This window comes from Thalassophryne amazonica, chromosome 11 (assembly GCF_902500255.1).
Source record: "Thalassophryne amazonica chromosome 11, fThaAma1.1, whole genome shotgun sequence".
Lineage (NCBI taxonomy): Eukaryota > Metazoa > Chordata > Actinopteri > Batrachoidiformes > Batrachoididae > Thalassophryne > Thalassophryne amazonica.
The window spans coordinates 51,207,020-51,220,091 of NC_047113.1; the positions used below are offsets into that span (position 1 = coordinate 51,207,020).

General features: G+C 38.3%; 1 long non-coding RNA gene across 1 annotated transcript; it reads right to left on the bottom strand.

Annotated features, from left to right (window-relative positions):
* Positions 1 to 379: 379 nt before the first annotated feature.
* Positions 380 to 1,042, bottom strand: LOC117520089. The gene is made up of 3 exons (XR_004563528.1): positions 986 to 1,042; positions 852 to 889; positions 380 to 519 (listed from the first exon to the last, which is right to left on the bottom strand). It is a non-coding gene; the product is annotated as an uncharacterized LOC117520089 (long non-coding RNA).
* Between the last annotated feature and the right edge of the window lie 12,030 nt (positions 1,043 to 13,072).

The window sequence follows — 13,072 nt, forward strand, 5'->3', positions numbered from 1 at the left end:
TTTTAATTTTAAGAAATGTGAAAAAAAAAAAACTAAAACAAACAAACAAAAACCCTTTTTTCCCTCACATTGTCATATGCAGAATTTTGAGGAAAGTTAGGCACACAGTCCAACCACTCGGAGCAGTGGGCAGCCACAGACCAGTGCCCGGAGACCAACTCCAGATGTGGAGACACTGCCTTGGTCAGTGGCAGAGAAAGGAGCAGACCTTTAAACTAAATCACAACCAACATTTCTCCAGATGGGGGGGGGGGGGGGGGGGGGTACTTTTTATTGGAACTCTTTATTGGACTCTGTAAAAAAAAAAAAAAAAAAAAAAAAAATTCACATATCCATATACATTGTGTGGCATATCAAATTTATCTTCTTTTTCTGATATCCAGAGTTGAACTGTTGTTGAAGTGTAGACACATTGATGAAAGAACACCTGCTGGAGTTGTCTGAGCTATGCACTGGGTAAGAACAGGGACAGTTCTCTCTGATTCCAGGCTGTCATCTCATTTCTTTGCTTCTCTCTCCCTGTTCAGAAAATCACCAAGTTAACAGATGGTTTTAAATGTTAAAACAGTGATTTTTTTAAAAAAAAAGTTTATTTCTTGCATTCTGATATTCTCTGTATTCGTTTCCTTTCTGCAAAATGTCCTTATTGGCAGCAATAATTTTGTCACCATAACCACATTAATGAGCAACAAACTATATTGTCATCATGTGAAAGGCACATGTCACTGTAGTCTGTGCTTTCTATGTTGATGGGTCACAGATTTTCATTCAGACACAATTCAGAATCATAAAAGGTCAAAAAGTTCAAATAACTTGTTTCTGTTTTGATTGCACTATATAATTATATTCACCTTACAGACCTGTTCTGTCACGGACACACCATCTTCTCCTGAGGGAACATTGAACATATCAGGTTGCGTTTACTTTCACAGATATTTTTGTACTCATGAGTTGAATGTGTGCGGCAAACATCTGCTCAGCTCACCGCTGACACATGAAGAGTCCAATCATTATTAGAAGAGAAGCAAGGTCCACTGTGATCATTTAATGAGATATGTGCCAGCCTCCTGGCGCATATCTCATTATATGGTACCTTAAATTACTTGGTACCTTAGTCGGCTTTACAAAAATAATAAAATTACTTGTTAAAGTTTGAAGAATTAGATTTACCAATTTTGTTATTGTGTTTGGGATTTTGCACTATTGCTTGTTTAGTTGTGTTTTGAAATTTTTGTGCATTGATTAATTGATTAAGTGACATTGTTCGTGCACATTTCTTTGGTATTGTTGTTATAGTATAGTATACTGTATATATACAGTATATTTATATATGTATACATTCTTTATTTTCTATGGTATAAGGGGAGGGTATCTGTAAGCTTCTCTTCTGCTGACTCCCTTTCGGCCACATGAGTACACTGTTAAGTTGCTCTTTTTATGAGTTTTTGTTATTGTTCATCTGTGTGCTGAATAAATAAAAAATAAAATAATATTTTATTATGACTTTACATCCAGGCAGAGCATATGTACACCTGAAAACCAGCCATAGGGAAGGTTTGTACAAGTGCACGAATGCCTCGAGATATTGTCCATCACACAGGCTGTTTGACGGTAGAGGACACAACGCGGCTCAATTTTGTCTCCATTTTCAAGCAGTGATGACTTTGAGGCCACAGGAAAAAAATGTGGAAGGGAGTCAGCTGTTCAATTTTACAAGATGACACAAGAACTGTTTAAGCATCAAAGAAATGACTTGTGCAGAATTACGTCTACAAATACTTGTAAGCTTCAGGAAAGAGCGAGTCCTTTAAGAACAGGAAGCCACATGTTGCTCAGTTTAAGATATGAATAACTGCATTTTATTAAATTTTTTTTTGAAGATTTGCTTGAGCACTAATGCAAATCCAAAATGTACAAAAAACAGGACAGACCAAAACAATAACCTAACATTCGCTTATACATCTCTGTAAAATAGAGGCATTTTAGAAAAAAAAACGAAATGTGAGGTGTGCACACACACACAGACACTCCCAAACACCAAATAAAATTTGCAGCAATATTCAAATTTACATTGCCTGGTTTAGAGATGACAGTGCTAATAACGCCACCACTTGCTCGCTGAGTTGGACTGTAGAATTAAGTAGGAGGAACTACAGTGGGTTAAAAAAGTATGTAGTCAGTCCCTGATTGTGCAAGTTCTCCTACTTAGTGGCCTAGCCAGTCTCCAGACCTCAACCCCATAGAAATTTGTGGAGGGAGTTGAAAGTCCGTGTTGCCCAGCCTGAAAACATCACTGCTCTCGAGGAGATCTGCATGGAGGAATGGGCTAAAATACCAGCCACAGTGTGTGCAAACCTGGTGAAGACTTAAGGTGCGTTTACACATAAGCAAGATGCGTTATGAATGTCATTTTCTGTCATTCGTGACACATTCCTGACATTCTTAATGTGACTTAACACATCTGAATATGTTTCTTCATAGTGCGTGTTGGTGGGTAATATTCTTGATATTCGTGGAGCATGTTTTTGCCTGTCAAAAAATCTTCCACGAATGTCACACACCATCCTCATTTCGTCTCACATCGTGGAGGTCGCAACTGAGCGTACTGATCTGTCTTGATGAGTACTGATCCTTAATAGAACGTGACAAAATTCGTAGTAGTTCCTGTGATGGTTCTTGGAACCCAAACTGTCACGCGTTATTACAGAGTGACACGACTTGTAATGCGGCATCACATTTCACTGCGCGCCACGGCGAATCAGTTTTCTGTCACGTGCGCACTATTAAACTCGGCTCCAAATGTCGGTCCACAGTTTCTGCTGAAGCTCGTCAGGATGCTCCTGCATGTGTTCCACCTGCTACTGTAACTGATGAGCGGGAGAACAAGTCTGAGCAACCAGAGGAGTGAGAGGAGACTCACGTGCTGCCCGACATCTCTGCACCTCTTCTAGTCCGGCGGAGGAAGAAGCGTGCGCACAATTAAACCCTGCTGCACAACATTCAGTTTGATTGCTGACACCAAGTCGGCTAAAAGTCAAATTTCAGTGCTCTTCAGCGCGCTCCTGCAGGTGTTCCACATGCTGCATGCGCCTGATGTTTGGGAAAATGCACGAGACGAGAGCCGCATGAAGCCACAAATCTGGCTCTGTCCTCCTCCTCCTCTGTGCGCCACTCCATGGCACAGAGCCCAACTACGCATGCAGTCACAAAGTTCTTCTGAAAAACTGGAGCGATCTGAATTTGGTTGGATGAATATGGGTGTGTGTGTGGAGACAATTCACCTCGTTCACAACGTGACAGAACTTAACAATGCGCTTTTACGCGCAATAGCGCGCGACAGCGCGTAACAACGCGGAACACTATTCTTGACCGTGCGTAATGGTTCCTGATAATTCTCCGGCAACATGTGCCATTAATCATAACGTGTGGTAACAGGTTGCAGCAGTTCCTGAGGACACCTGACGCCTCTTCCTCGAATCATCACATTCGTGATCAGCGGCCAAGAATATGTACTTCGTGGCATTCGTGACTTGTCGTCGTTATGTGTAAACGCAGCATGACAGGAAACGTTACAAAGGTTATGTTACAAAGTATTGAGTTGAACTTTTGTTATTGACCATATCCGAATCCAGATTTGTGATTAAGTTTCACTTTCGTGCTTAATATAGTTATTGAATTTTAACCACATAAAAATACAAATACAAAAACACATACAAATAATAATAATAATAATAATAATAATAAAAACACCCACAAAAAAGAACTCCCCGTCCCTACTGTCATTTAGACACAAAAACAGCTTATATATGAAAAAGAAAAAGAAAAAAGAAAAAAAAAAAACAGGCATACTTACATCAGAGCACGAAATCACCCAGAAAACCAGACAAAAATATAAATTATTCATGTACCATTGTTGATGGTTGACAAAAAAGGTCAAAAACAGCCTCCAGACCTTATAAAACATCTTTTCAGAGCCTTTCATGACAAAATGAATCTTTTCCAGTTAAAGATGAAACAACACATCTTTAATCCAGTGTGATACTGTGGGTGGGGCAGCATCTTTCCACTTAAGAATAAGGTGGCGTGCTAACAGCGTTGAATCAGTTTCTGACCACCACCAGGTAATCCTAATCCCATGTCAGTAACCCCAAAAAGAAACAGATTTAAAATGAAGTGGATTTAAGGTTAAAGTGCATCAAAACACATTCATCCAAACGTCTAAAACTACATCACGGATTCTCATCAAATTTGCACCACAGACAGATATCAGGGTATGGAAGACTCCACTGAATTTTGGAGGTGATCCTGATCTGGATTCTGGATCAAGATTTCACTTTATATAGCCTTTGAAGTATTACGTCAAAACTACTTCACAGATTCTCACCAAATTTGCACCACAGACAGATATTTTGGAGGTGATCCGGATCAGGATTGGTGGACTCCAGAAATCTCTGATTGCTCTTGTTTTAATGAATTTGCAAAAATCTCAAAAAACTTTCTTCACATTGCCATAATGTAGTATCCTGTGTAGATTTTTGAGGAAAAAAATAATTTCATTCAATCTGAAATAATGCTGTAACATAAAAAAAAAATACAAGTACAGTGCTGTGAATACTTTCTGGACGCTCCGTACATTTAATAGCTACCAATGCACTTCTTATAATGTTCAACCAGTGTCCTGTCAGTACAGTATCAGTGGTTTCACAGAATACCACTGTCTCCAGATGACATGGAATAAAATGTGTCTGTGTCTGCAAGATCCAACCTGTATTAAACTGCTGCAACATTTGGCCAAGAAAAGAATAATACATTTAAAATGTGAAGTTTGAGCTCATAAACCACTCAGTCAGAGGTCTGCAGACTAACAGCGCAGTCTGTGCTTTTACTGGAATGCAATTACAATCTATGAATTTTCCAGGGGTTATACGCAACCAAACTCAAAGGGCTCTTTCACCGAATTTAACTGGGAAAAACCAATGATGGGCACAGATAAGCAAAAAATTAACTTCGATAACAGATAATCAGATAACTGAAAAGTTATCTTTGATAAAGATAAAACGATAAACCACCCAAAAATGTATCGGAAGTTACAGATAACCGATAATTTCCAGTATTGTCTCTGGTACGTTTGCAACTACTAATAAATTGAATTTGAGTTTTAACACCAGAATCGCTTCTGGTAGCATCAAAATCTACAACAAACCCAAACAATGAGTCAGGATTTCTGTCTTTGAACATCTTGCCTCCTGCTAGAAGCTCTTGTTTACTACAGAGCTTCCAGCACAAACACAAGCTGAGAGCAACCACAAAACACAGCTATCTATTAATCATAATGCTCCGGTCAGGCGGAGGTCTTGGAAAATAAAGCCATGCTGACTTATGGTGTTGATTTATAAATAACATTATACTGATAGAATAACTCCATTAATGTCAATTCTGTCATTTGTACAAAGTTAAAATATAACATACGTATATCTTTTAATGTTGAATAATGCACTAATTCTGAGGTTTTGTAACAAACACAGACACACTGCAAAGGATTCTGGGTAAAATGTCCCTCTGCTAAACACTGATTGGTTCAGTCATTTATTATGTAAACCAACACGTTAATGTGATGTGTTTTGTGTGTTGGTGTTTACAGATAAATGTGCTTTTGTAAAATATTCTATTTTTTTTATTTGTAAAAACAGGCATTTTTACGGAGCCCTGTAAGTGTCATCGCAAAATGTTTTGCATGTGAAGAGAATTTTATTGTGTTTTATCTTATCTTTATGACCTATTTCTCACACAATATTGTCATGTGTTCTCATGAATTTGATGATGTTTTATGATGTTGTGCACGTTTTATTATATTGTAAAATGTGCACTCAATATTGTCTTGACACATAAATGTTGGCTATTCGCCCTATTGAAGTTTCAAATCCTACAAAACCTCCGAGAGTTCGCCGCGCTGCGAGATTTCACTAACATTGAGAACTGCATTGAGACGCTCTGATCATGCTGCACTTTAACTGCACACAGACAACACCATTAACATTGCAACATAAAACTATTTTTATATTGTGCCTAAAACTCTCGTGAATATATTCTCTGGGTTTAGAGACATTGTTATTGTGTTTATTTTATGTAAACGTGAGAATCACAGGCTGTCTCCGTTATTTTCAATGGGAGCTGCTGTGAGCTACAATCGCTTCCTGATCATGTCGTTCTGGAGGAAAGTGAAGTTTGCTCTTTAACGTCTTATTGTTCTTTGCAACACTGTTTGTCCTCTTTGTTCGAGACTAACATATATAACACAGATTATTTGTTATAATTGTTTTAGCAAGTTTTCAGGGTATCATGCATGCAGTCTCTTATTATTATTATAAATGAGTTTTTATTTTTATTTTTTTTGGGGGGGGACCAGTTCTCCTTTGCTTAGAGGATCAAGTGTTTTTTTCTTGAAGCAGGTCTTCTATGTTTTGCAGAGGATAGAACAACACATCAGCTCCAAAACATTTAACAGGGAGGTGCTCAACTGATTTTAAGTTTTATAAATATTTGTAGCTGTTCAGTTTTATTTACCACATTATTGGTCTAAAAGTTAAGAGACAAAAAAAATTTATTGCAAGATAATTAGTCCGATAATGGTTTTTAAAGTTACCTAAAAAGATAATCCGATAATGAAAACATTATCTTCAAGAATTATCGGATTATCGGAACTGTGCCCACCACTGGGATAAACCCAGACTCAGTTAACCTCTCAAACACATTATCATAACTTGGACTAATAACAAAAATAGATGCAACACTGAGAAACTGCAAACACTGAAAACAATCTGGTAAGTATAACCATCCCCTTTACTCTATAAAGAGAAAGTGAACAGAAAAAAAGGTGTTTATAAAGGACGCATAGTTCTCAACAAATCCTGAGACAAATTCATGACCTTCAGAAAACTATAATTTCCCAAAGCAAGATCTTTGGAGACCTGATATACGAATAGACCACAGCAATAATGTCTTTCCAAACATCTGGTGGCTGCTTGTAAGGTGCATGACTCCAGTCTAACAGCTTCTATTTCAGCTAAATATTGGTATTTTATACAGTTGTCCAGGGTATCAAAGAAACTACGGCTCATCCTGAACTTTGCCTTTCCTTATCGACATTGTAGAGTGACACTGGCTTTGAGCGCCAAAGAACATGGACGTTTCCAAAATTGAACCTGGACCACATGTTGTGTGGGCCGCTGAAGAGGAGGTACTGCTGGCTCACCACCACCGGATGGCGCCCTGCTTGGAGTGCGGGCTTCAAGCACAAGAGGGCGCCAGAACCACTGGGAGTGACAGCCGTCAATCATCCTCAACACCAGCTGTCACTCATCATCTCATCATCACCATCACCATAAAGGCCGGGTGGCGACTCCACCTCCTCGCCGAGAAATCTCCTACGATACAAGGTAATCTCTCTGCTGACTTATCCGTCAAATAATAATCTGATCTGTTTTGCAGCTGTTTTTTCCTGGTGGTATTTCCTTGACTGGATTTTCGGAGCTGCACGTGTGTATGATTGGAGGTGGAGGCTCTCCCTCCACAAGAATCAATAATCAAGGTTGCTGGGTGTGAGGATTCACACTTACTACCTTCTGTTTTTTCTGCCAGCAGTACCAGGGCCGACAACGGAGGACAGAGACCACCTGGGGACTCGGGGCTTGGCGGCTTCGGTGTTCTTCAGGCCGTTGGTGGTAGAAGCGGTGTGGGTCCCGGCTCTTCGTTCATCTGAGGTCTCCTATCTTCGAGCCTGCCCGCAATCCTCTTGTGTGTGATTGGCAGTACCTTTGTTTATTTTACGTTGTGTTCTTGTGCAACATTAAATTGTTACTCCTTCCCTTATCCATTGTCCGTTCATTAGCGCCCCCTGTTGTGGGTCCGTGTTACGACACCTTCCCAACACCACATAGGAAACTTGCTATTGCATAAGATGTTTGGAAGTGTACAAAGTCACTGCACACATCCGGACATACTGTTTAAATTTCAAAAGCTTTTATGCATTTCAGAGAAATTAAACTGTAACATTTATCCGAACCCAAAACCATTTAAGAGCAAATGATTCAAAAGCTTGCCCGACAGCTGAGCAATTCTACAGTAAGTGATTTACAACCAGAGCAAACTTTTAAAGGTAAGTCAAACTATGGACAGGTTTTGCTGTCATTGAAATTCCGTTATCATAGAACTGCCAAGCCGATACATCAGCTGAGAGCAGCGTTTTTTTTTTTTTTACACCACTTTTTTTAAGGCTCTATTGTGGCGTGAAAAGCGGTATATGTTTGACACATTTAACGGCGCGTCTTTAATTACTGCGAAAAAAAAACTGCAATGGATGAAAGCAGACAAACTTCATAAGCATTTTTAAAAGAAGCCTGTTAACAACAATGAAACAGTTTTATGAACAAAATGCTGCTTGTTGCCTGTAAGATGGTGTTAGTTTGACACAGTTTCCTGGGTGTGATGAGCCAAACAGCATCGCTTTAGATCACAGCCCCTCTGCGGGCTGTGAACCTTCCTGCAGCCACCGAGAAAATATCCACCTTTTTTCCCCACGTTGAAACCAGAAGTGAACTTACAAGTGCGCTCATTGGTCGGTTGTGGTTGGGGGTATATGCTCGCATATTTACTTTATTGAACCAACAGTTGGGTGTATATCCACTCTGATTTTGTTTTTGTATCACCAGTTATACAGCTTCATGATGAAGTGGTATAGAGGAGGATTTTCTTTCACCAAAACATCAAATCTAGGCTTGCATCTCAGATGTACCTTCTGGCAAATTTTAGCTGAACTTTCAGGTCTTATGTTTAAGAAAAAACCATACTATTTGTATGTCTTCACAATGTAAATAAAGTCCAATACATATTCAGTGACTTGGAAATAAATGTTCATGTATCCATCCCATGACTTGTCTGAAGAAAACTGACAATAAAACTGATTAATTTCAGGTATTACACCAAAGCATTCCATTACTTATGCAACCCATCATCTTGGCTTTTATATTTTTTTATTAATTTATATCAAGTTGTAGAGATTTGCTTTCAGTTTGAATTCAAAGAAAATGATTTCAGAATTTTTTTTTTTTAAACTTGAAATGCTATAAACAAATTAACATGCGAAATACCAAGTGTTCTAATACTTTTGGGGGGCACTGTAGGTCTACACAACACAAGCAAAACTAGATATTACCTGAATAATTTACTGACAAGATTAAACTGGTCCCTAGAACTTCTATCTTAGCGGGTTTGATGGGGGGGGGGTCAGCCCCCCTCAGCACCTACTGCCTACGCTCTTGAACTTGGAACGCAACTGTTTAAATTTACATTCTCTGGAGTTTAAACATATAAACAAACCACTAGTATTCTCTACGTTACACAAACACTGTTAGACCTTTAAGCGATAACAATGAATCATGCGAACACGTAAACTTCAACTCAACCTTACGACGAACTTTATGGCTGATGTTAACGTTTGAAATGAAGACAAACGGTACTTACCATATTTGTGCACCATGGTGTTGCTCACTTGTAAAGTGATTTAAATGACAGTTTTGGTAGAGTTTCAGTTCGGTACGTGGTGGAAAATGTTTCCCCCAAACAGACGCTACTTATCCAAAAAACAAACCCTCTCTTCTTGGTCCTGTCTCTGGACACTCCCAGTCTGTCTGAACTGTTGGCAGCGACCTGCACCGACATCCACACACATTACACAGCTTAAAATACACAACAATAAACCAAGCCCCCAAAACCCAGAATGTTTTATCTTTGTCAACTTTACAGAAGTTGGGGCAAAACCACCGGGAACGTGAAATGTTCCTCCTCTTCCCTTCAACACACGTTAACACGCCTCCTGCAAAACGACCCAACGGCCTCATGATTAACACAATAACACCAAATACAGACTATTTAACACATAAATACGGGAGCAGCTGTGATTTAGTAAGAGCTTATGATGGATTACATCATGAATTGTGGTCAAAAACACACGTCAACGGAGCTGCGGTTTATTCGAGGTTCCATTTTCTTTGAATCAGCGTCGAAATCGCTGTTTCACGGATTATCCCCGTCTGCCATCTAGTGGTCGGTTAATGTAGTGCCAATAATCATCCCCCCCCCCCCCAAAAAAAAAAATCTAAATGTTTTTATTTGACTTTATGAAATAATTTTGTTTTGTTTTTGTTGAAATCTGGAAATATTCTTATGAAACAAAAGTGGTTCATTGGCCTTTATTTCTGAACAAATTTTCATTTCTCACAATCAGGGTGCAAAATGACTGAAAGCACATCTGAATTACAAATTAAAAACGTGCACCTGACTTACTGTACAAACACACGTGTACTATATACAACACGTGTACTATTGCAGTTGTGATGCATTTTATGAGTGGGGAAAGATAAACTGATAAGAGTCAGATGGACTTTATCATAAAACCACTGATTGGAACCAAATTATGCAGAAAATTCTGCCAAAAATATTTGCACCAGTGAAAATGGATCTTTTGAGGATTTTGTCAGTGATGATGTCTGATTCACTTTGGCCTCTTGTGCACACTTCCCAAACATAGAAACAGACTTTACCGTTTAGAAATGCTGCTTTAAATACATTTCTTCAAATCTGTGCAACTGTTTATGTTGTCTGTCACTAGGTGGCAGCACAAGATTATTTACCATGAAGATCACAATCAAAAAGTCAAATCTGTTTATTTTCACAGTGACACAAACACTCATACTAAATTCCTGTGCGTATTCATGTGTTCATAAACCTTGTAGACTAACTGACACTTACACATTCACATTTTATAGTCTGAGCCCTAATTAATGCCATAAATACTAATTTGAAACTGCATTGCTGTTACAATTACAAAGACACGTGATTGGACATAAACTCACTTGATGACGTCATAAAGACCAAGAACGCACATCACATATTCATGTTTATTGTGTTCATCATCCTCAAGGGCTTTGTGACATCACCTGATGACGTCACAAAGAAGACAGCAAAGCTCCTGTGTCACAAAGCTCAGTGTGTGCACAGTTGACAGTGTTGACAGTGTGACTGTCACCACAGCAGCGAGCAGAGCAACATTAGAGTTTGTTGTCAACTAAACCAGGAAGTTTTTCATCTGGAATTAAAATGTATCTAACAAAGAAAGTGGTAAGTTTTTCACATTTAGTTACTCTGAAGTGTTGATATTTAATAAGAGGTTATTGATTGTTGATTCATTTTCAAGAATCTGTGAAACTGTTTGTGTTGTCTGCCACTAGGTGGCAGCATGGCATTATTTAGTGACAAGATCATCACTTATTTTCACAGTGATAGAAACACTCATGCTAAATTCCTGTGCATATATTTATTATGTTCATAAACCTTATGGACTGAATGACACATACACATATTTTAGGGGTCTGAGTCCTAATTAATGCTGTAAATATTCATTTAAAACTGCATTTGGATATTGCTGGAAGGCACGTGAGGCCCCACAGGGCACCAAAAAGCTGGCTGTGTATTTGTATCTTTGTGCAGGACCAGTGATAAAAGCTTCAGAAATGATCATTGATGCACACCTACATGTATTAACAATGATGGCCTTTGCGTGTGTCTGTTACATCAGAAAATGATTTTCAGCTTCATATCTGAAGTGTGTATTAACCGAGTCCCACTCTTATGAAGCATTGCTTCATTTCACTTTGCTTACAGCAGAGAGGGGTGTCACAATTACAAAGTCACATGAATGGATGTGAAATCACTTGATGACGTCACATCGACAAACCAAGCACATCACGTCACATATTCAGTTTTATTGTGTTTATCAACCTTCTGGACCGACAAACACTCAACTGATGACGTCACAAAGGTTAAAGTAACAGCTCCTGTGTGACAAAGCTTTGTGCGTGTGCACAATTGTCAGTGTTATTCTCACCACAGCAGGGAGCAGAGCAACATTAGTTTTTTTTGTCAGTAAATCTGACAAGTTTCTCATCACGAACTAAAATGTATCTGACAAAGAAAGTGGTAAGTTTTTCATGATTTAGTTGAATTTATTTGTTGAAATTTACCAAAAGGATATTGGTTGTTAAATTTAAATCAAATGTTTTTCAACAAAGATGGTAGACAAATGTGAACGTGTGTTGGATTTTAATCTGATCGCACGTGCACGTCTGAACAGTCAAATGTCACATTAAATTTGAATTCCACTTTTGCAACTCCTTTTTGGTCTGACTGCTCCTTGACAAATACTGCTTGAAATGTATTTCTTCTAATTTGTGAAACTGTTGATGTTGTCTGCCACTAGGTGGCAACACAACATTATTTACCATCACGACAAGATCATAATTAATAAATCAAATCTGTTTATTTTCACAGTGAGAAACATTCATGTTAAATTCATGTGCATATTGATCTTTGGGTGATTCTTAGACTACGGGCACTTATTATGTCCTTTGATCATACTGTATAAAAAACAGAAAAAAGGGGAAATTTCACACTTTTATAGTTATCTTTACAATTAAAGTGTGTTAAGAAATTTGTTCTAGTGGTCTATGATGACTTTTCACCTTTTTTCAGCATCATTATATGCAAATATTGCCGTTTTGTGCTTGTCCCACACCCAGACTTTTGATCTTCAATGATAAAAATGAATGGTAAAGAAACGTTTTTTCTAATGTTTTAAAATATCTCTGAATAAAATATCAGTAAAATAATCAAAACATAATTGGGGTATTCAATGTCATAGAATTGTTGTGATTTTTTTTAAACAAAATGTAGTTGTCCCACACTATTGTTGTAATTTCCACAACAACACTGTAATGTCCCTTTAAACAGTTTGTATGAAAGATTGTTTGGGTAGTTTCTATGGAGATAAACAGTGACATCAGAGCACATGTATATAGCGCCAAATCACAACAAACAGTTGCCCCAAGGCGCTTTATATTGTAAGGCAATGGTGTGGTGGAAATTACATTTACAAGGCCAATAGTGCCTGTAGTTAAAGAATCACCCCTTTATTGTGTTCATAATCCTTCTGGACTCACTGACACACACTCACATTTTA